The 20,293-nt window shown below is 48.1% G+C and overlaps 1 protein-coding gene across 2 annotated transcripts in view; it reads left to right on the top strand.

The window, feature by feature from the left end:
- Window positions 1-20,293, top strand: part of cdon (cell adhesion associated, oncogene regulated) — a 186,197-nt gene that overhangs the window by 20,409 nt on the left and 145,495 nt on the right. The window contains exon 1 of one of the 2 annotated variants that reach the window (XM_033049862.1): window positions 14,468-14,935. The exons of the other annotated variant lie outside the window; for it this stretch is intronic. The gene's annotated coding sequence lies outside the window, so the exon portion shown is untranslated. Of the gene's footprint in view, window positions 1-14,467; window positions 14,936-20,293 lie in introns of those variants that run through there. 2 annotated transcript variants of the gene reach the window in all.

Here is a 20,293-nt window from a genome sequence, read left to right as displayed (position 1 = left end):
ACAAAAAATGCTGAAGTAAAGGGCCTGTCCCACTTTCACCACCTACTTCACGACCTTTTTTACTCGTGGACATTTTTCATCATGTTGAAAATACGCCCCGACCTACTTGATGCCACGAGTACCTACGATGAGCATCACGACCTGCTACGACCTACCACGACCTCGTGACGACCATGCTGCGAGTATGAGTCAAGGGCAAACTCGGCAGAGGTCGTGAATTAGGTCATGTAAGTGGGACAGGCCCTTAACTCAGCGGGTCAAGCAGCATCTCTGGAGGAAAGGAATAGGTGACGGTTTCGGGCCGAAAGTCTAAATCAATGGTCTGCTCCGTGCCATGGTTCAGGCAAGTGCGCTGACGTATGAAGGAGGTCACCTGATTGTTCCAACACGGAAGCAGAGATTAAAAAATAAGAGATTAATGTTTTCATTAGTTTACCACCATCCGCATTTTTAAAAGTGTTTTATTGATGGTCATTTATTGTGTCATCAGGACAATGTAAGACTTTAGAATTTGTTTATTATGACAAATTTATTCGGACTCCAGAAACGCGCACGCACAGAAATAAGCAGACAATGATATCATTGGGGCAGCTTAGAATTATACTACTGACTCTGTGAGACAGTCAATGGTAGAGTAAATGTTATCACCATTTAGTCTACATCACTCACCTTGACCCATCAGTAGAGAGTGGATGGGTGTGTGACATTCTAACCTCTGCATTCTGACCTCACCATTATTTTCACACAGAATTGTGTGCAGGCTTTGGAGTGGGAGCCGAAGAGAATCACCAGGATGCTGCCTGGATTAGGAAGTATTAGCTATAGGGAAAGATTGGGGAAAAATTGGGTTGTTTTCTCTGGAACGGTGGCGAGTGAGGGGAGATCTGATATATAAAATCATGAGAAGCATAGACAGGGTAGACAGTCAGAACCTTTCTCCCCAGGATGGAAATGTCAAAGATTGGAGGGGACTTAGCTTTAAGGTGAGAGAGAAAAAGTTCAAACTGAAAAAGGAGCCAAAGTGCTGGAGTAACTCAGCAGGTCAGGCTGCGTCTCTGGAGAACATGGATGGGTGATGCTCCTGGTCGGCACCTACTTCAGACTTCTTCTCGTCAAGCTGCATCTGCAGTTCCTTGTTGCTTCTAATGTCCACAACCTCCCGACTCCCTCTCTCCCTGGGAAGGTGACAGACCCAAACCGTGGAATTTTCCCCAAAAGGATTCTTGCACGGAGGGGAGAGGACAAGAGAGAGTCTCAGTTCAGTTTAGTTTATTATGACGTGTACCGGGATACAGTGAAAAGCTTCTGTTGCGTTCTAACCAGTCAGCGGAAAGACAATACATGATCACATTCGAGCCATTTAGAGGGTATCGATACATGATAAGGGAATAACGTCAGTACAAGGTAAAGCCAGTAAAGTCCAATCAAGGATAGTAACGAGGTAGATAGTATCCCAGGACTGCTCTCTAGTTGTGGTAGTGTTGAGTCTTTGCCCCAACATTCCTGGGATTCCTGCTATTGGGTCGGCCGTGGGCCGGTGGTGAGGCTGGATCTGATCATGTGGACGGGACTGGATCAGTAACCAACCGAGGCACTTGGAAAAACTGCCTGAAAAAAACGCACAAACAGACCAGAGAAGGAATGTGGCCGGGGGGGGTGTTGACAGCTCAGAATCCACCTGTCGTGTGGACCAAAGGGATGCGTGTCGTGATGGATGCAGAGTTCAGTGTAGCCGACAGGGCAGCTCTTGGCAGCTCGGATTGTGGATACGGTAATCATTGATCCTCATGATGAAAGGAAGGTTGGACCTCTGTCGATTCCCAACTCCCTGGCTTGTTGAGGTTAGGCTAAAAGTCACGTCGGTTTGATGAAAATATTTTCCACCATCACAGATTTCTCTGAATAAAGAATTTAAACCTGGTTACTTGTGGCAATGGCTGACACTGACACTGGCAGGAAACTGTTGTTAATCATGATCATACTTTATTAGCCAAATATGTTTTGCAAATGAAAACAGACTTGCCCACATATAGTGCTTTTCACAGTTACCGGACAGACACTAAATTACTTGTAGGTACACAAAAATGCTGGAGAAACTCAGCGGGTGCAGCAGCATCTATGGAGCGAAGGAAATAGGCAACGTTTCGTCCCGAAACGTTGCCTATTTCCTTCGCTCCATAGATGCTGCTGCACCCGCTGAGTTTCTCCAGCATTTTTTGTGTACCTTCGATTTTCCAGCATCTGCAGTTCCTTCTTAAACAGTAAACCACTTGTGATTGGTAATGTCTGAAACATGACCAGCTAATTCGTGCAGAGCAACCTCATACAAAGGGCAACAATATGAGTAACCAAATAAATGTTTAATTGTGGCGCACATGTTGGCCGGATACTGCTGAGAATTGTCGTGTCACTCTCCAAATACTTCAACGTGGGGGCAGCACTGTGGTGCAGCGGTAGAGTTGCTGCTTGACAGCGCCAGAGACCCAGGTTCGATACTGACTACGGGTGCTGTCTGTGCAGAGTTTGTCCGGTCTCCCAGTCAAGTCAAGTCAAGTCACATTTATTTATATGGCACATTTAAAAAACAACTCTCGTTGGCCAAAGTGCTTTACATTTGTTATAATAATAATAATAATAATAATAAATTTTATTTATGGGCGCCTTTCAAGAGTCTCAAGGACACCTTACAAAAATTGAGCATGTAGAGGAAAAACATGTAAGGGGAATGAAATAAATAGTAGAGACATGACTAGTACACAAAGTAAAGACAGAATTCAATACAAAACACAGTATGAGGCAGTTAATGCACAGATGAAAAGGGACGGGGACGTGGGGCTAAGGATAGGCAGAGGTGAAGAGATGGGTCTTGAGGCGGGACTGGAAGATGGTGAGGGACACGGAATTGCGGATCAGTTGGGGGAGGGAGTTCCAGAGCCTGGGAGCTGCCCTGGAGAAGGCTCTGTCCCCAAAACTGCGGAGGTTGGACTTGTGGATGGAGAGGAGACCGGCTGATGTGGATCTGAGGGACCGTGAGGGTTGGTAGGGGGAGAGGAGGTCAATGAGATATGGGGGGGCCAGATGGTGGAGGGCTTTGTAGGTGAGAATAGTATGAACAAACAAACTACATACATATATACATATAGCCCTCGCTCAGTGGACGTCAGGAAAGGCTTGGGAGTATAGATAAGATTTTAGTCTTGACTTAAAGGAGTCGATGGAGGGGGCAGTTCTGATGTGAAGGGGGATGCTGTTCCACAGTCTAGGAGCTGCAACCGCAAAGGCGCGGTCACCCCTGAGCTTATGCCTAGACCGCGGGATATTCAGCAGCCCCAAGTCGGCCGATCTGAGGGACCTGGAGGTGGAGTGGTGGGTGAGAAGACTTTTAATGTAGGAGGGGGCAAGCCCATTGAGGGCTTTGTAGACATAGAGTCCCAGTGACCACGTGGATTTCCTCCGGGTGCTCCGGTTTCCTCCCACATTCTAAAGACCTACAGGTTTGTAGATTAATTGGCTTTGGTAAAATTGTAAATTGTCTCTTGTTTGTAGGATAGCGCCAGTGTACGGGATCGCCGGTCGGCATGAGCTCGATGGGCCGAAGAGACTGTATCTCTAAACTAAACTACTGTGTAGGAAGGAACTGCAGATGCTGGTTTACACTAAAGATAGACATAACATGCTGGAGTAACTAAACTACTGTGGTGGAATACTTTAAATACACCCGAGATAGTAGACAAAGTGTAATGCCTCGTGTGAAAGATGATCCTTCCTGAACTGAAACATTTCTCCAGTGCTTTGTTTTTTCACTCGAGATTCCACCCTCTCCTGTGTCCCTACTGCCACACTCCCTCAGCACGAGGCTGTGCGCTGTGTAACTTTGAGTGCGATCTCAGGAATGTTACTCGAGTCTTCTAACTGGTGAGAATGCCAGCACTGAAGCAAGGCCAACGAACGGGTAAATATTCCACAATTCTAGTTGTTATCTGCACTTGTACAATGAATAATTCCACACTCTCACCATTGTCACATGGTGGGTATTTTTGGCCTGATGCAACTTCCAAGGAATTCTCTCTATGTTGTTTAGCTTGAAGCCTACTCCTCATGGGATGTGTTGCTTCAAATTCCTGGGCGTGCACATCTCTGAAGATCTCTCCTGGTCCGAGAACACTGATGCAATTATAAAGAAAGCACATCAGCGCCTCTACTTCCTGAGAAGAGTACGGAGAGTCGGCATGTCAAGGAGGACTCTCTCGAACTTCTACAGGTGCACAGTAGAGAGCATGCTGACCGGTTGCATCGTGGCTTGGTTCGGCAACTTGAGCGCCCTGGAGTGGAAAAGACTGCAAAAAGTTTTGACCACTGCCCAGTCCATCGGCTCTGACCTCCCTACCATCTAGGGGATCTATCGCAGTCACTGCCTCAAAAAGGCTGGCAGCATCATCAAGGACCCACACCATCCTGGCCACACACTCATTTCCCCGCTACCTTCAGGTAGAAAATACAGGAGCCTGAAGACTGCAACGTCCAGGTTCAGGAATAGCTGCTTCCCCACAGCCATCAGGCTATTAAACTTAACTCAAACAAAACTCTGAACATTAATAGCCCATTACACTTTATCTGCTTATTTATGTATGTGTGTATATATATATTCAATGGTATATGGTCACACTGATCTGATCTGTTCTGTATTTATTCATGCCTACTATATTCTGTTGTGCTGAAGCAAAGCAAGAATTTCATTGTCCTATCTGGGATACATTATTTATTAATTGATTTTATTAGGGACAGTGCATATTAATAAAACATTTGCATGTAATACGCAAGATTGTAGCCAGTAGCTAATTTCCATCTTTAGTCCCACACAAGGTAAACACATCCCAAACAAGGTAAAAACAAAAACAAACCAAACAATATGGTTTAGCCTGCAGTCATAACATAGAATAAATAACAAACACTCAACACAGTTTAAAGTCCCAAAGTCATTGTCTCTTCCCTCCTTGCTCTCCCTCTGCGCTGAGGCAATCCAAGCCTCCGATGTTGTGACCCCGCCGGGTGATGGTAGGTAAGTCCCGCGGCTGAATCCGAGCTCCGCAAACGGGCCGGTTCAAACTCCGCGACCCGGGGCGGTCGAAGCTGCCGAAGCTGCCGCCCTCCAGTCCAGCGGACGCAGCTGTAGTTGCGGGAGCTGCGGAAAACAGAACTCGAGCTCCCGATGATGTCGTCCACTGGCCCACTGGCCCACTGGCCCGCGGCCGAGCCTCCGAGGCTCCAAAGTCGGGTCGGAAGTTGTGCCGCACCGCAACCACCGCGACCGAAGTCGGCCAGGCTCGCGTTGGTAAGTCCTGGCTCTGCTCCACAGCCTCCACAGCCTCGAGGTCGGTCGCAGTTGGAGGCCGCCAGCTCCGCGATAGGCCTCAGCGCAGACGGACACGGAGACGGGGATACGGCAGGAAAAGTCGCACCCCCCCCCCGAAGGAAGAGCCAAAAAATACACCACACCCACCCCCCCACACACACACAGCCAAACAAACCGAAACAAACCGCAAAAACAGGACAAAAGAAAACAAAAAAGTGTGGAACAAGGCAGCGCAGCCACTCCCATTCCAATAAGCTCTCTTGAATCGTGAATCTTATGGGTGCAAGGGCCACGGAGGAGATTGAGGTTTGCTATTCCAAAATTGCAGTAGATAATTACATGAGACTTGATGTTCAGTCCATCAAACTCCCCCTCCCAAATCCTTTTGGGACACCATTCCAATCTTTTTTCTTTGCCGATCTCCCTCTGAGTAGAAACAATCCTAAGTTTAAATTTGCTTTGTGCACCCAAACCTGTATCCACCTTTTCCACTGCCACAGAAAACATTACAATGATAACTTGCGTATCAAGGAACTGCAGACGCTGGTTTACACCGAAGATAGACACAAAATGCTGGAGTAGCTGAGCAGGACAGGCAGCATCTCTGGAGAGGAATGGGTGACGTTTCGGGTCGAGACCCTTCTTCAGATTGAAGAATACAGAGAGTCGGTATGTCAAGGAGGACTCTCTCTAACTTCTACAGGTGCACAGTAGAGAGCATGCTGACCGGTTGCATCGTGGCTTGGTTCGGCAACTTGAGCGCCCAGGAGCGGAAAAGACTACAAAAAGTAGTAAACACTGCCCAGTCCATCATCGGCTCTGACCTCCCTACCATCGAGGGGATCTATCACAGTTGCTGCCTCAAAAAGGCTGGCAGCATCGTCAAGGACCCACACACTCATCTCCCCGCTACCTTCAGGTAGAAGGTACAGGAGCCTGAAGACTGCAACGTCCAGGTTCAGAAATACCTACTTCCCCACAGCCATCAGGCTATTACACTGTTCTACATCGGTGAGACTAAGCGGAGGTTGGGCGATCGTTTCGCAAAACACCTCCGCTCGGTCCGCAAGAACCTACATGACCTCCCGGTGGCTCAGCACTTCAACTCCCCCTCCCATTCCCAATCCGACCTCTCTGTCCTGGGTCTCCTCCATTGCCAGAGTGAGCAACACCGGAAATTGGAGGAACAGCACCTCATATTCCGCTTGGGGAGCCTGCATCTGACGGGCATGAACATTGAATTCTCCCAATTTTGTTAGCCCTTGCTGTCTCCTCCCCTTCCTTAGCCCTCGAGCTGTCTCCTCCCATCCCCCCGCCCTCGGGCTCCTCCTCCTCCTTTTTCCTTCCTTCTCCCCGCCACCCCCTATCAGTCTGAAGAAAGGTTTCGGCCCGAAACGTTACCTATTTCCTTCGCTCCATAGATGCTGCTGCACCCGCTGAGTTTCTCCAGCATTTTTGTGTACCTTCGATCTTCCAGCATCTGCAGTTCCTTCTTGAACAGGCTATTACACTCAACTGAAACAAATCTCTGAACATTAATAGACCATTATCTGTTTATTTGCACTTTATCTGCTTATTTATTGATGTATGTATATATTTATATAATGGTATATGGACTCACTGATATGTTCTGTATTCAAGCCTACTATATTCTGTTGTGTTGAAGCAAAGCAAGAATTTCATTGTCCTATCTGGGACACATGACAATAAACTCTCTTGACTTGACTTGATGAGTTACTCCAGCATTTTATGTGTCTCTCTGCAATTTTTTAACTTTCCAATCCTTGTGGTAATAATGTGGTGTGATTACTGCACGCACTCTCCTCAGGAATAACAGTGGTCACCAAAGCATACACTAACTTAATTCAAACATGCAATTACCATACTTAATTATTCTATGTATGTTTTTAGGGAAATGCCCGCTTCTCAAAGAGGTTGTTTTTGTCACATAGGATGTCACCTGACCAAGGATGTCACAAGAAAACTGCAGACACTGGATTACAAAAAAAAAAGAGGCAAAGTGCTGGAGTAACTCAACGGGTCAGGCAGCATCTCAAAATGATCTCTGATGAAGGGTCCCGACCTGAAACATCATCCATCCATCTTCTCCAGAGATGCTGGAGATAGACGCAAAAACCAAGATCAGACACGATCCCATGAAAAAAGGAATAGGTGACGTTTCGGATCGAGACTCTTCTTCAGTCTGAAGGAAGGTCTCAACCCGAAAAATCACCTATTCCTTTTCTCCAGAGATGCTGTCTGACCCGCTGAGTTACTCCAGTTTTTTGTATCGATCTTCAGTTTAAACCAGCATCTTCCTACACATGTCTCCAGAGATGCTGCCTGACGCGCTGAGTTACTCCAGCACTTTGTGTCCTCATTACCTGAATGGTGCACAGGGTCACAGTGTACTGTCTCCTCCATGGGGCTGTGCTTCATGGCAGTGCAGTAACATAGAAACATAGAAAATAGGTGCAGGAGTAGGCCATTTGGCCCTTCGAGCCAGCACCACCATTCAATATGATCATGGCTGATCATCCAAAATCAGTACCCCATTCCGGCTTTTTCCCCATATCCTGTGATTCCCTTAGCCCTAAGAGCTAAATCTAACTCTCTCACCCTCTCCCCTAAAGTACTCCCTCACCCCTGCACCAAATGATCAAGCCAGGTGGTTGTTGCTGAAATCTCAGAAGTCCATGAAGCCTTCTGACTCAGAGGTAAGCGTGCAGTTTGTTGATCCACAGTGACGCACTGTGGGAGAGGGGAACGGAACTGTTATTTTATTTGATGAGGGGGGGGGGGGGGGGTGAGGCTAATTATAGCAGTGAAGCCACAGTCCAAACACAGGGCAGTTCACTCGGTGCAGCCCGGAAACTGAAGCTGGCACTTTGCCTGCGAGTGTGAGCCAAACAGCCAGTGACCCAAGTCAAACATGCCAGAGAGACACGACTTCTCAAAGCTACAAACAAGTTGTAATTAAGTAAATAAAACCAATTCTATTCAAAGGATTATACAACCTGACAGGGGCATCTCCCACTGCAGCCTGATATCCTTTAATTCAATTTATTTTCATTCTTCTCCCCCTTTGCAGGGTAATCCTCCTAAATCCTCTGACAATGTTAAAAAATTACAATTGAAGAACATTTTATGTCTGTTTGTGTGCTGTGTTTGTTTTTTTCTCTCTCTTCAATTACCACTCAGGCTCCACTTTCCATTCAAGTTCCCAGACCCGTATTACAGTCGGTGCTGCTGTTGAGACTCCTGTTATCAGAGATTAGCCACCACCACTCCTGTAGCGAGTGTCTTCTGGCTTCAGTGCATTCATCCAGTCCTCACTGCCCAGTTGATTGATTTGTTAGTCCCAGTGTCATCGCTAGGATTTCCGCAAAGTCCAAAAGTGAGTATGTGAAATTTACCCTTGTGTGAGATGTGTAAAAGATCTCACTGTGCATAGAGTTTAAGAAGGAACTGCAGATGCTGGAAAATCGGGACGAAACGTTGCCTATTTCCTTCACTCCATAGATGCTGCTGCACCCGCTGAGTTTCTCCAGCATTTTTGACTGTGCATAGATCCCTTCTGCCCTAAATCAGGCTGTGCCCAGATTGTTTTTATTTGTGGCACAGAACCGGTGTACAATGATGTCCTTGCATCATGGTGGGTATACCCGCGTTAAAATGAATTGAAACTTCATACCAGTCGCAGAGTGGCGCAGTGATGCAGCGGGTAGAGCTGCTGTCTCGCAACGCCCGAGATCCTGGTTCAATCCTGGTTCTCGGGTGCTGTCTGTGTGGAGTTTGCACATTCTGCATGCGACTGCGCTTGTTTCTTCTGGGTGCTCCGGCTTCTTCCCACATCCCAAACACGTGCAGGTTTGTAGGATAAATGGCGTCTGTAAACTTGCCCCTAGTTTTCCCACTGGGATCGGGCAACAGAAATTAAAGTCTTAACGATGGAAATGTTCTAGCCATTTGCCCAGCACGGTGGCGCAGCGGTAGAGTTGCTGCCTTCCAGAACCAGAGACCCGGGTTCAATCCTGACTACGAGTGCTGTCCGTGCAGTGTTTGCACGTTCTCCCCGTGACCTGCGTGGGTTTTCTCTGGGTGCTCCGGTTTCCTCCGACACTCCAAAGATGTTGTAGGCTAATTGGGTTGGTATAATTGTAAATTGTCCCTAGTGTGTGTAGGATAGTGTAAGTGTGTGGGGAGCGCTGGTCGGCACCGACTCGGTGGGCCGAACGGCCTGTTTCCATGCTGTATCTGTAAACTAAACTAGAAGGTCTGAAGAAGGGTCTTGACCCAAAATGTCACCCATTCCTTCTCTCCAAAGATGCTGCCTGTCCTGCTGAGTTAGTCCAGTTTTTTGTGTCTATCTTCACTTAAGAATTTATAGTGTCGGCCGGAAAAAGTGAAATACAAAACTGCGTTGGGGTATAAATAGGAGTAACATCCAACCATTTGGAAAATCTGCCCACACCGTGGCCACTAAAATCCTGGGAATGTTAGGAGGATGAGGGATGAGGGAGGATGAGGATGAGGGAGGATGATTCCCAAATAGTGAAGGGCCTGGATAGAGTGTGTGTGGAGAGGATGTCTCCACTAGTGGGAGAGTCTAGAACCTGAGGGCACAGCCTCAGAATAAAAGGACGTACCTTTAGAAAGAAGAGGAGGAGGAATTTCTTTAGTCAAGGGGTGGTGAATCTGTGGAATTCATTGCCACAGACGGCTGTGGAGGATGTCATGGTTTTTTTTTAAAAGGCTCAGATTCTTGATTAGTAAGCATGGCAGGAGTAATGAGGAGATGGCAGGAGAATGGGGTTAGGAGGGAAAGATAGATCAATCTGTTATTGAATGGTGGAGTAGACTTGAGCCAAATGGCCTAATTCTGCTCCTTGAATTCATGAATGCTGCATTGTCAGAGTTTTATGCTCAGGACCAGCGAGGAGGCCTGTGGGTTCTCCTTATTCTCTTCAAGAAGGAAATATATTTTATTTTAAAAACTGGCATCAGAGTGTTGCAGGTGGCAGAGCTAGTGGCACATGGCACCATATACCGGGTTGGATCCTGACCGTGGGTGCTGCCCATGTGGAGTTTGCATGTTCTTCCTGTGACCACGTGGGTTTCCTCCGGGTGCTCCGGTTTCCTCCCACTTCCAAAAGACGTGCGGTCTCAGCAAATTGCCCCCCAGATTGTAGGGAATGGGAGGCATAGAACTAATGTGAATGGGTGATCAATGCTTAGCGTGGACCTGGTGGGTTGAAGGGCCTGTTTCTATTATTTATCTCTAAACTTAAAACAACTCAGGAGAAAGCAAACCGTTGGAGAACTCAGCAGGTCAGGCAACATCTGCGGAGGGAATGGACATACATCATTTTGAGTTGGGACTTTAGTAACCTGTTCCTACATATCGCTTCCATGTTGTATCTCTGTTAGGTTACATGCATTCCATAGAATGTATCGGTAAAGTAGATAGTACAAAAAGCTGGAGTAACTCAGCGGGACAGACAGCATCTCTGGAGAGAAAGAATGAGTGATGTTTCAGGTCGAGACCCTTCTTCAGACTCGACCCGAAACGTCACCTATTCCTTCTCTCCAGAGATGCTGCCTGTCTCGCTGAGTTACTCCAGCTTTTTGTGTCTATCTTCGGTTTAAACCAGCACCTGCAGTTCCATCCTACACATATGGGGTAAGGTACATGTTTTTGTTGATCCTCCAGTAAGATATTGGATGTAGAGAGTGGATGCTGTGCAGAATTATTTATTTAACCTCGGTGCTTGAGTGACATGTGGATTTATTTATCTATGCAACTGGAACACAATATGAGGCTTTTGCTTTGCTCAACATCACCGCCTTGTTTATAATTCTGCCCTGTATAAATGCGATCACCTCTGCCTGTCTGCTTGAGTCAGGCAGTATGAGGCGAGATCCCCCTCAGGTGATTTAAGGAGGTTCTTTACAAGAGGCCGAGTGGTTTCCTGGTGACGGAGAGAGTCTTGTGGAATGCACCCAGGTACTCAGAACCCTGAAAAAAATCTCCGCCATCATCTGTCTTTTAAACTCCTGGGGGACAGATTAGCCTGACTGCAAAAAAAAAATACAAAGAGGATTTTCTTCGACAGAAACGCAGTGATGTTGAGGCTGGGGGACACCTGGCTTTGGGCAGCAGTGAGCAACCTGCCCTTTACCAACTGCTCCCAGTGGCTTCATACTTACTGTGACACACTGGGGCAGGCACGTAAATGCTGGAGTAGCTCAGCGGGACAGGCAGCATCTCTGGAGAGAAGGAACGGGTGATGTTTAGGGTCGAGAAGTCTGAAGAAGGGTCTCGACCTGAAACATCACCCATTCCTTCTCTCCAGAGATGCTGCCTGACCCCACTGAGTTACTCCAGCTTTTTGTGTCCATCTTCAGTTTAAACCAGCATCTGCAGCTCCTTCCTACACACTGGGGCAGTTCGAGTATGAACAGGGCAAAAACTCTTGGGCACAGGGCAGCCAGTACATGTTTAGGGGTCTTCGAATGCCAAAGGGATCTCTCTCTCTCTCTCTCTCTCTCTCTCACTCTTTCATATTGTTTAGTTTAGTTTGTTGTCACGTGTACCGAGGTACAGTGAAAAGCTTTTGTTGCGTGCTAACCATGACATGATTACAATCGAGCCATCCACAGTGTGCAGATACATGATAAAGGGAATATTTATAGCGCAAGATAAAATCCAGTAAAGTCTGATTAAAGATAGTGTGAGGGTCTCTAATGAGGTAGATAGTAGCTCAGGACTGCTCTCTAGTTGGTAGATGTTCCCGATGCCTGACAGCAGCTCTCTCTATCTTTTGTTTTTGCTTTCTATCATTATAAAACACTTTCTATAAAACACTCTTGACTCTTGATACATCACCCTACCCTGACGTCATCTACTGCTGCAGTTTTCTCTTGCCACATTACTCCATCTGCTTCCTCAACCCTCTGCACTATATTCCCCCCTTCACTTTCCCCCATTTGATTCAATCTTCCTCCACTTTTTCCCATGTCTCCCGAGTTGTATTTTCCAATGTCCTTATTTAGAATTTTTCCATTACTGTTTCCTCTCACCATCACTGTGCTGTGATCTGTGGTTCCTCACCTTCTGTTCTCTCCCGTTTCTCCTGCGGTTTGTCTTCAATGTTTCCCCTCTTTCACTTGTATTCCCTCTTTAAATGTTTCCATTTCTTTAGATTTTCTATTTGTCTATCACTCCTGTTTTCTATCACACACCACCTCTTGCTCTTGTTCCCTTTTGCAGCTCACATACCTACACACACACACACACACTGTACACAACATGCACAAACACTGCATGCATGCACACACACTGCACACACACACCCACACACAGCGCACACACACTGCACACAACATGCACAAACACTGCATGCATGCACACACACACACACACTGCACACACTCAGTGCACACACACACACACACACACACTCTGCACACAGTCAGTGTACACACACTGCATACACACACCTACACACAGCTACACACACATACAGCGAACATCCGCACACACAGCGTGCACACATAGCACACACATTGCACACTGACACACACACACGTTATGCAGACACACACCATACACTCACCCACTCTGCACACCCACATACGCGCTGCACATGCACACATACACATGCACTACAAACACTCACACTGTCCACACACATTGGACACGCATACTTTGCACACATTCATACACTGTTTATACAGCACACACATTGCACACATACAACTCACACAATGTACATACAGCGGATGCACACCATATACACACAGCATTGGCACACACAACACATACTCCAGATTAATCCGCACATACAGACGTGCAAATGCGCAAATCCTTGATGTATCATCACAGCAGACGAGTCTGGACAGAAGGCGCTGGGAGTCGGTGGGCTGGCCCGTCTCATTCAGCAGGGTGTGTAGAGCGGGCGGAGAGTGAGAGTGTCAGCGGGCACAACACCAGCCTCGCTCAGCTCACAGCATCTCCGCCAGTGTGTGTGTGTGTGTGTGTGTGTGTGAGCCAGCCCTCGGCATGCCGCAGGTTCTAATAACGCGGGCTTCTTTAACCTGCTGCTGTTTTTTACAAGGGCATGTTTTTCATTATTTATTCCCAGCTTTTTATTGCATTGTAAATAGTTGTGGGGGCTGTTCGATCGCAGGAGAAAAGGTGGCGCCGAGACAGTGGGACACGGGGCGAGAGCCGGGGGGGGCAGAATGAGGGGGGGGGGGGGACAGTGATCAGGCGAGGGGCTGGGGTCTTACCCCCCCTCCAAGAGTGGGGGCCGCTGAGAGGGTTGGGGTAAGGGGGAGAATATATGGGACAAGCCAGGGAATAAGGTGGTGAGAAGGAATGGGGGCGAGTTGACAGGAGGACTAGAATTGAAGGAAGGAAGGGGTGAGAGGGAAAGAGAGAAGAGGGGAAAATGAAGGGGAAATAATAATAATAATAATAATAATAATAATAATAATAATAATAATAATAATAATAATAATAATAATAATAATAATAATAATAATGGGAGGAGAGGCAGATGATGGGGCTGTGGGGGGGGGGGGGGTAGGTGTGGAAGTTGACACAGGGACTGTGGGCTACGAAATGCCTCGGATCAGGGGCGGTGAGACTCAGCCATGAGTAGATGCACCCCCCGGACTCATGCACCCCTCACTGAGTCTCTCCGTGAGCTAATACTGACCCTCTCCCTCGGTCTGTTCCCCTGCAGATGCGCCTCTCTTTCCGCCGATACACCACTCCCCATACCCTCTCTCTGCAGATACACCCCTCCCCTCAGTCTTTCCCCCTACCCCCTACCGCGCAGGTACACCCTCCCTGGTAGACAAAAGTGCTGGAGAAACTCAGCGGGTGCAGCAGCATCTATGGAGCGAAGGAAATAGGCAACGTTTCGTCCCGAAACGTCGCCTATTTCCTTCGCTCCATAGATGCTGCTGCACCCGCTGAGTTTCTCCAGCACTTTTGTCTACCTTCGACTTTCCAGCATCTGCAATTCCTTCTTATACACCCTCCCTGGCCAGATACACCCCCTCTCTCTGCAGATACACCCCTCTCTCTGCAGATACACCCCTCTCTCTGCAGATACACCCCTCCATCAGGTAGACCTCGGACTCCGAGCAGCCACTGGGGCTGAACTCTAAGTTGGGTTCACCGGCATTTAAAGTGGCTAATGATGAATTTAGTACAAGACTGTAGCCTTTGTTCAGCCTCCACATCTGTTTTCTCTTAAAGCAGCGTAGACTGAAATAATGTTTTTCACCCCTTACTCTGTGAAGGCGATAAATTATTGCAGAGTACCCCGGCTCGCAAGCGGGCGAGCGAGAAAGCCAGTGAGAGTGTTTTAACTTCCTTGCTGTGATGCCCCTTCATTAAAGCGGTAAACGCTGTGTTTCACAGTGACCGGCCCTGACGGCAGCTGCATGAGAGCAACTGCGGACTGTCGGAGGGTCACGTCAGACCCATAAGAGGCGGGATCAAGATTAACTTTTTTGCGAAAGTAGTTCTTGGAAGCATTTGGACCCGACTGTCCGACCAACTCGGTAAGTGCCCAGTTTATTTTATGCCTTGTGAGATTAATATCCGCTCCTTCTCCTTGAGGTACAGAATGCCAGCGTTGTTGAATAAGAAGGCATGTTTTTAAACCGGGATTGTAGTCCAATGCAGACCGATGTTTGTTTAAGGGCTATTGTTCTGACGCCTGCTAACCCCCTGTATAGAGCCGATTAAATAACAATGTGTTCGGGACATGGACTGGGCTGTTAGTTGTCGGGGCGTTGGTGTGTGTGTGTTGTTAGAGTCCCTGCTCTGTGTAGTGCTACGGCTTTAGTTAAGTGATATTGTCAGCTATGATAGACACACACAAAATGCTGGAGTGACTCAGTGGGACAGGCAGCATCTCTGGAGAGAAGGAATGGGTGACGTTTCGGGTCGAGACCCTTCTTTGGACAACTGTCTAATCGGGATTAACAGCAATTTCCTCTGTAGAACGATTTGCCCCTAATGGAGCAATTTCTGGGCTGAGAGGTTAGTTTACAGAGAGAGGGGTTTTTTTTTGCTGACAGGCAGCGTGGTGACACTGTCACACAGCCGCGGACACAGAGGTGCGCTCCAATCTACATCTGCCTTGATCAGTGTAGGAAGGAACTGCAGATGCTGCTTTAAACCGAAGATAGACACAACATGCTGGAGTAACACAGCGGGACAGGCAGCATCTCTGGAGAGAAGGAATGGGTGACGTTTCGGGTCTGAAGAAGGGTCTCGACCGGAAACTTCACCCATTCCGTCTCTCCAGAAATGCTGCCTGTCCCGCTGAGTTACCCCAGCATTGTGTGTCTTGTCTGACCGCCTTCAGGGTTATTGGATTCAGCGCTGTCTTCCGTGAACGAAGGCGACACAGCATGTGTAAGTGGGGACCCGGAGCACAATCTGGCGGGTCGGGGAGAAGTGGGCAAGGTTATTGGGGCTACCAGGTGAGGGGGTGAGACAGGTGAGGAGGGTGAGACAGGTGGGGGGATGAGACAGGTGAGGGGGGAGGCAGGTGAAGGGGATGAGACAGGTGAGGGGGAGGCAGGAAAGGGTGGGAGGCAGGTGAGGGGGAGGCAGGAAAGGGTGGGAGGCAGGTGAAGGGGGTCTGCCGGCGGGATGCACGACCACAGCTAGGACAGGAGATTGTCAGAGGGAGATGGGAACGACAGACGCGGGGTGTAAAGCGAGCGTGGGGGAAGACCGAGCAAGTAGTAAGTGTAGGAGCTGGAGAGAGCCGAGAAGAAGGTTAGAGGGTGGGAGGTGGGAGGGGATTTGTTGGTGATTTGGGGAAAGCTGAACAAAATTCGAGGTAAGTGGGAGTGGGGGGGTTAGACAGCTGTGAGTGGAGAGACCGTGACAAGGGTGCAGTAGTCATCTACACAGAGTACACATGCCAACACGTGGGCATGGTGGGGACTGGTGGGAGACGGCCGGCCGGCCGCTGCCATACGGTGCTCAGTGAGCAGGTGGAAGGAACCATCGGGGAGAGGAAACTGGGTCAAAATACACTTCACAAAGTGACGGTCAGTCCGCCTGCAGCCTGCGCTGGGCTGCATGGTGTAACCTGCAGAGAGACTTGTGCACTGGACCTGCTGGTGAAGAGTGAGGGACGGGGGCTCTCTGACAGTGAGAGTGTCAGTGTGTGAGTGAGAGTCGGAGTGAGTGTGAGTGTGAGTGTCAGTGAGTGTGTGAGAGTGGGAGTGAGTGTGAGTGTGAGAGTGTTAGTGTGTGAGAGTGGGAGGGAGTGTGAGTGTGAGAGTGTGTGTGAGTGAAAGTGTGTGAGTGAGAGTGGGAGTAAGTGTGAGAGTGTCAGTGAGTGAGTGTGTGAGTGAGTGTGAGAGTGCCAATGACTGAGGGAGTGGGAATGAGAGTGAGGGTCAGTGTGAGAGTGAAAGTGTCAGTGAATTTTGAGAATGGCAAGGGAGTAAAGTGTCAATGTCAAATGCAAGGATAGTGTAAAAACAAGGAACAGCAGATGCTGATTTATACCAAAGATAAACACAAACTGGTGGAGAAGGGTCCTGATCCGAAATCTCACCGATCCATGTGCTCCAGAGATGCTGCCTGACCAGCCGAATTACTCCAGCACTTTGTGTCTATCTTCAGTAAAAACCAGCATCAGCAGTTCAATTTTATTATTCTTTATAAACAAGCTTCACTTGACCATTTCTCACATGTCTGCTCCAATTTTTTCTTACATCACTTTTTTTCTCAATGGATTTGAATCAAAGTAATGGTGTCCTGCAGATACCTGTCTCACCTGTGACTGGGGTGCAGGTGGCACTGAATATAATGGGTGACTTGTCACCTGGGGCACCAAAGGGCTGCTGCATTCTAAAGTGACCACGTTCTCCCATGTCTGACAACCATTTCATGTGATGCCCAATTCTCGCTGTTTACTTGTTCCTGAAAGTGCGGGTTTGTGTTAGAAAAACTTGCGCGGGGCTGGCCTTCCCTTAGCCCAGTTTGTGACCTGTTGTTGTTGAGATATCAGTGTCCAGCAGTAGCTGCCGGTGGCTGATGGCCATGAGTAGAATGGAGCAGCAGAGGTCACTGACTGGTGAGCTGGTGTTTTGCTCCTGGACTGGACTTTAGAGATACAGTGCCGAAACAGGCCCTTCGGCCCACTGAGCCTGCACCGACCAGCGATCACACCGTACACTCAGCTACACACACTGGAGACAATTTTACAACCTTCCAAAACCAATTAACCTGCAAACCCGTACGACTTTGGAGTGTGGGAGGAAACTGGAGCACCGGGCAGGAAACTCACACGGTCACGGGGAGAAAATACAAACAGCGCCCGTGGTCAGGCTCTATGCAGGTTGCACTCAGGGGAGGTGGTCTTGGAGGGGAGGATGCCCTCAAACTGCGGAGCATAGAAACATAGAAACATAGAAAATAGGTGCAGGAGTAGGCCATTCGGCCCTTCGAGCCTGCACCGCCATTCGATATGATCATGGCTGATCACCCAACTCAGTATCCTGTACCTGCCTAGTAGTACCAGCAGTACCAGGTAGCAGTACCTGCCTGTACCAGCATCTTGGACAATACCCTGCATGACACACTGGTCAACCTGTGGAGCACCTTCAGCAACAGACTGGTTCCACCAAGATGCAGGACAGAATGTCACAGGAGATTCTTCTTCCCTGTGGTAGACTGACACCAACCCCCCCCCCCCCCCCCTCCCCTCCCCCCATCATTGCACATCCCCAATCCTTTCCACTCGTCACTTTAATTTCATGTTTCACGAATCTTGTGTTTTATAACTGTTGGCAGACCAATTTCGTGGGGATAAATAAAGTTCTATCGTATTGTTACGTAACCCTGGTCTCTGGCGCTATAAGGCAGCAACTCTACCGCTGTGCCACCGTGCTGCCCATAAACTGTGGCATTAGTTGTACAATGACCATGTGTGGATGGGCGCAGATCGGGGACATATTCAGCATCAGTTGCAATATCTCCCGTTACTGACCGACCCACTGCCAGCTCCAGCTTCCTTCACATTCCACACAGCTCTTAGAAATACATTTTGATGCCCATAAGGTTTCTTCTAAACCATTGCAAAGTGGTGCACAGTGGGATGCGGGTAGAATGTAGGAAACACAGCAGCTTGCATTAGACACAGCAAGATCCCAGAAAGGGCAAGTTCAGAATGAGTGTACAATCTGCGCAGGACTGGCATATGGGAGACCAATGGGTTCTACACGGCTGTCTGCATAATCTATCTTTCATAAATGTCGGCAGAGTGTTAAATATTGAATGTTAAAGAAGGAACTGCAGTTGCTGGAAAATCGAAGGTGGACAAAAATGCTGGAGAAACTCAGCGGGTGCAGCAGCATCTATGGAGCGAAGGAAATAGGCAACGTTTCGGGACGAAACGTTGCCTATTTCCTTCGCTCCATAGATGCTGCTGCACCCCCTGTTAAATATTGAAGATAGGCACAAAATGCTAGTGTATCTCAGCGGGTCAGGCAACATCTTTGGAGAACGAAAAGGAAAAGGTGACCTTTCGGGTTGACACCCAATATTCAGATATTGGTCTGGACACTGAGAATAACTCAACAGATGATCCAAATATTGCAAGGAATGTGTAGGAAGGTGCTGGTTTAAATCAAAGGTAGACACAAAATGCTGGAGTCACTCAGCGGGACCGGCAGCATTTCTGGAGAGAAGGAATGGGTGACTTTTCAGATCGAGGCCCTTCTTCAGATATTGGTCTGGACACTGAGAAGAACTCAACAGATGATCAAAATATTCCAAGGGATCTTATGCTTCAACCAGAGACAGCAGACAGGGGCCCAGTTTGGCATCGAAGTCCCTCCAATGGTGGAGCAAGACATCAGTGGCGCAATGGAGTGGAAGCCAAGATCTTTGCCCTACTAAAGGCTCTTGAGTAGAACCACAACAATTCTCTCAATTTGAGCTCAGAGCCTCCTGACTCAGGGGGTAACCAGCTGATTAGCTGTCACCCTCGTGAGGTAAGGAGAGGTTTGGCGGAAGCATGGAGGGGCGGAAAATTGGCAGCTAAAATAGATATTAAAAAAAGATCTTTTTACAGCAAAAACACAGAAATCAAACATTTCTCGGATTTGTTACTTATTTCACTAAAGTTAAAAAAAATGGCAGTGAAATTAAGCTGAATATAATTTTTTGCATGTTTTGGGCGTGTATCTGATTCTAATATCGCAGAAATGCTACTTCTGTGATAGAACTATGATTCATTGGGTAGCTCTCTCCCATCTGAGTGGGATTTTATAAGTTCCAGACCCCCTCTAGTAATTCGAGCCAAGGCTGAAACAGCGCCATGCTGAGGGAGGCTGCACTGTTTGAGCTGCCATCCCTCCGATCAAACGTTAAACCAAGAGGGATCCTTTAGACTTTACCTTAGTGATACAGCATGGAAACGGGCGCTTCGACCCACCGTGTCCGAGCCGACCATCGATCACCCTGTACACCAAACACGCTGTACAACAAAAGTGATGAATAGGCAATTTCCTCAATGTACCCCAACTGAAGGGCAGCACAGTGGCGCAGTGGTATACCTGCCGCCTCACAGTGCCAGAGACCCAGGTTCGATTCAGGTGCAACCCTTCAGACTGCCTACAAACTGACTGAAGAAAAAGCTCGAGTAACTCAAGTCTGAAGAAGGGTCTTGATCCAAAACATCACCCATTCCTTCTCTGCAGAGATGCTGCCTGTCCCACTGAGCTATTCCATCTTTTTGTGTCTATCTTCGGTTTAAACCCACATCTGCTGTCCCTTCCTACACAAATCCGCTAAGTTACTTCATCACTTAGTGTCTATGTTCGGTACAAACCAGCATCTGCAGTTCCTTCCTGCACAATGAGCAAGTGTAGTTGACTATAACT

The sequence above is a fragment of the Amblyraja radiata genome, chromosome 33, assembly GCF_010909765.2.
Source record: "Amblyraja radiata isolate CabotCenter1 chromosome 33, sAmbRad1.1.pri, whole genome shotgun sequence".
Classification (NCBI taxonomy): domain Eukaryota; kingdom Metazoa; phylum Chordata; class Chondrichthyes; order Rajiformes; family Rajidae; genus Amblyraja; species Amblyraja radiata.
Note: the sequence above shows the minus strand (reverse complement) of the source record. Positions and strands in the feature narration are given on the sequence as shown.